This window comes from Neofelis nebulosa, chromosome 17 (assembly GCF_028018385.1).
Source record: "Neofelis nebulosa isolate mNeoNeb1 chromosome 17, mNeoNeb1.pri, whole genome shotgun sequence".
NCBI classification, from domain to species: domain Eukaryota; kingdom Metazoa; phylum Chordata; class Mammalia; order Carnivora; family Felidae; genus Neofelis; species Neofelis nebulosa.
The window spans coordinates 19,442,182-19,446,220 of record NC_080798.1 but is presented as its reverse complement, the minus strand read 5'-3'; the positions used below and the strand labels follow the sequence as shown (position 1 = coordinate 19,446,220).

General features: G+C 42.8%; 1 pseudogene; it reads right to left on the bottom strand.

The window, feature by feature from the left end:
• Nucleotides 1–883: 883 nt before the first annotated feature.
• On the bottom strand, nucleotides 884–3,534 carry LOC131500207 (methyl-CpG-binding domain protein 4-like; annotated as a pseudogene).
• Between the last annotated feature and the right edge of the window lie 505 nt (nucleotides 3,535–4,039).

The window sequence follows — 4,039 nt, the reverse complement described above, 5'->3', positions numbered from 1 at the left end:
AGTTCATGAGATCGAGCCCCACGTGGGGCCCCATGCTGACAGTGAGGAGCCTGCTTGGGATTTTCTCTCTCTGTCCCTCTCCTGCTCATGCTCTCCCTCTCATGCTCTCTCTCTCAAAATAAATAAATAAACTTTTTTTAAGTTAAAAATAGAATTACCCTATGACCCAGCAATTGCACTACTAGGTATTTAGCCAAATGATACAAAAATACTGATCTGATGGGGCACACGCACACCAATGTTTATAGCAGCACTAGCAACAATACTTAGGAAAGAGCCCAGATGTGTACTGACTGATGAATGGATAAAGATGTGGTGTATATATATACAATGGAATATTACTCAGCCTTCAAAAAGAGTGATATCTTGCCATTTGTGACAACTTCAGTGGAGCTAGAGTATATTATGCTAAGTGAAATAAGTCGGTCAGAGAAAGACAAATACCATATGATTTCACTCATGTGGAATTTAAGAAACAAAACAGATGAACATAGGGGAAAGAAGAAAAAAAAGAGAGGAGGCAAACCGTAACAGACTATTAACTACAGGGAACAAACTGAGGGTTGCTAGAGGGGGGAAGTGGGCGGGGGATGGGCTAAATGGGTGATGGGTATTAAGGAGGGCACTTGTGATGAGCACTGGGTGTTATATGTAAGTGATGAATCACTAAATTCTACTCCTGAAACCAATATTACACTATGTTAACTAACTAGAACTTAAATAAAAATTTGAAAAACACAAAAAACATAACCTACCTTGTGGTTCTAGTTGTACTGATTAAAATCTATATGCCTGTAAAGGCAGTTGGTTGTGCTTAATGGAGTTCTTGAGAATCAAGTACAAAGTAACATATAAAAGATGGGTTTGAAAACTTTGAAGAATTTTAAGACAGACTTAATTTTTCAGGAGTTTTCCAAAGCCAGTCACGATATTTATTTAACTTATGGTCTTCAGAATGCACCTGCTTCCATTCATTGATGCAAAAAATTCAGTAAGAGTCGTTGCCCTATTTTTCCATCCCATGAAACTCAATCAGCTACCTCCACTGCTTTGCCAGCTATTCGTCTGAGAACTTGATAATGGCTTTTGCTCAAAGATTGTAGAGAAAAAGAGGTTTACGAAGTTCTGACACTTCATGGGACACTTGGGTGGCTCAGTGAGTTGAACATCTGACTTCTGCCTGGGTCATGATCTCGCCGTTCCTGGGTTCGAGCCCCGCATCAAGCTCTGGGCTGCCACTCAGAGCCTGGAGCCTGTTCTAGATTCAGTGTCTCCCTCTCTCTCTCCTTCCCCCATTCATGCTCTGTCTCTCTGTGTCTCTCAAAAATAAATAAACATTAAAATTGTTTGGGAAAAAAATAAAAGTTCTGACACATCTCTTCAGTCTGCAGTTTTTGCTACCTCAGCTGAAGGATACTTCTCCAGAAACTCCGAAAGCTCAGGTGTTGCCACTTTGCCTGAGGTCTGATTGAGAAATACAGTAGCAGTGAGGAGCTTCCATCGATCATGGAAAAGTATTTCTTGGACAAGATTAAAAGGTGACCAAGGAGGTGTCCACTTCCTAAAGGTTTTACGTCTTGGGGGGCTAAGAGCTTCTTTGTAGTATTTGTTGGAAAAATATATGTTTGTTTTCCTTTTTTCCTTTTTTTTTAACTTTATTTTATTTTTGAGAGAGAGAGAAAGAGCATGAGCGTGCACAAGTGGGGGAGGGGCAGCGAGGGAGAGAGAATCCCAAGCAGGCTCCGGGCTTGAGCCCAATGCAGGGCTTGAGCTCACAAACCGCGAGACCTTGACCTGAGCTGAAACCAAGAGTCGGATGCTTAACCGACTGAGCCGCCCAGGCGCCCCTCCTTTTTTCTATTTGTGTCTGTGAAATGGTATCTTCTTGACATATTTTCACATAAATAGTCTTTCTCGGTTTCATGAGCAGTTGTCCATTTCAGAGCCACATTTTTAAATGTCAGTATGCAAATGTTCCTTCCTTTCCCTGACTTCTACTTTTGTTTTTATTTCCTTGGCTTCGAAAAAGATTTCTTCCCACTTCTCGTTGTGTTCTGCTTCTTCAGCTGAACATAATTTGTTTATGATGCCAGAAGTTATTTGTTCAAAACAAAAATTTGATCCGGAACTCAATGATTTTTCTTCTACAAGTCTCTTTTCTTCATTGGTTACACTGAGGTTCTTGTTGTTCACTCCAGATTCAGAAACGGAGGAAGTTTTATCAAGCGACAATGGTTCACTTTTAGCAGCTGCCTTATTATACTCAGATTCTCTTTTCCTATTACTGTGAGCAGAATCTGGAAAACCCTTCCAACATCCTGTTTTAGTTTCTTTAATTTGAATTCCTTTCAAAATAGTCATCTTTCCTTTGGACTTTCTAACCTTTCTGGAGTCAACATCATTGACACCCTCATCTTCTTTAAAGTTAGATAGTCCTGGGGCACCTGGGTGGCTCAGTCAGTTAAGCGTCTGACTTCAGTTCAGGTCATGATCTCACAGTTCATGAGTTTGAGCCCCACATCGGGCTCTGTGCTGACAGCTCAGAGCCTGGAGCCTGCTTTGGATTCTGCGTCTCCCTCTCTCTGTCTCTGTCCCTCCCTCACTCACACTCTATTCTCTCTCAAGAATAAATGAAACATTTAAAAATAAATAAGTAATAAAGTCAGATAGTTCTGGGGCACCTGGGTGGTGCAGTCAGTTAAGTGTCTGACTTCGGCTCAGGTCATGATCTCACGGTTTGTGAGTTCGAGCCCTGCGTCGGGCTCTGTGCTGACAGCTCAGAGCCTGGAGCCTGCTTTGGATTCTGTGTGTGTGTCTCTCTCTGCCCCTTCCCTGCTCATTCTCTGTCTCTCTCTCTGTCTCTCAAAAATGAATAAACGTTAAAAAACTTTTTTTAATGAAAAAATTTAAAAAATAAAGTTAGATAGTCCTGTGTTAGTTTGCCCTTCCAAACTACCACTTGGCAGGGGAAAGACATCTTTTTTTCCACCAGCCCCATGTCCTGATGTTCTGGTTTGAAGTGATACTTTCATTTTGCATTTGGGATGTCAGAAGTGCTATGCTGTAGTCTTTATATCTGGACTTGATGCTCCTTTTAGAAAGTACAGTAAAATCAAACTCTTCCAGCATAAGAGAAGTCTCTCCATTTATGTGAAGATAATTGGCAAGTGAATTTTCGGATCTCAACGTCAGTCCTTGTGGGCTGATAAAATATCCATCGAATCTTCCTGCTGTTTTCCCTGATCACCTTTGCTTCACAACTCTTTCCCATCCGCCTGGGACAGACTTACAGCATTCCATCACTGCACACAGTACCAGCAATCTGAGCAGGAGCAAGGGATTTTTACAGCAGGGGATTCCACCCACTGCTGCTTTTTATCCCCACTTGTCTCTCACTTCTCCCACTCTTTCTGATGCCAGAGCCACATGTTCCTCCCAGAGGTCATAGGGCCAGTCTTGGGCTAAGCGCCTACTGGAGGTGACCAACGGGGCAGCCCCACAGTCCCCCAGGCTCCAACCCTCCATCCCAGCCATGCCCTTCAAGTGGGCTCCAGTGGCAGCAACAGGTCAAGAGAGGATGTGATGCCCTAGGAGTGGAGAACAAGATGTGAAAACTTCAGTTCAGAGCACTAGGCTGAAACCAAAAGCCGAAGACGGCGCAAGTCAATTAGACTCTACAGCTGCTTTCTGGCCGCCCCCTTGGCTGCAGCCACCATCTCCATGGCTCAGCCAATCAAGTCCCACAGAAGCTCTTTAATAAAGGGTGTTGGGATCACTCATCACCTTCGTGGAAAATAATGACAGGTTTCTCCCTACCTCGTATCACACACACAAAAAAATAGCCTAGCTATATAAATAACTCCTACAAACCAGGGGGACCTGGCTGGCTCAGTGGGTAAAAGCACACGACTCTTGGTCTCCAGCTTTTGAGTTTGCCCACCGTGGGTGTAGACATGACTTAAAAATAAAATATTTTTAAAAACTAAAAAAAACCCAATTGCAATGGGCTAAGGATAATAGTGTGCACACTCAGTAATTA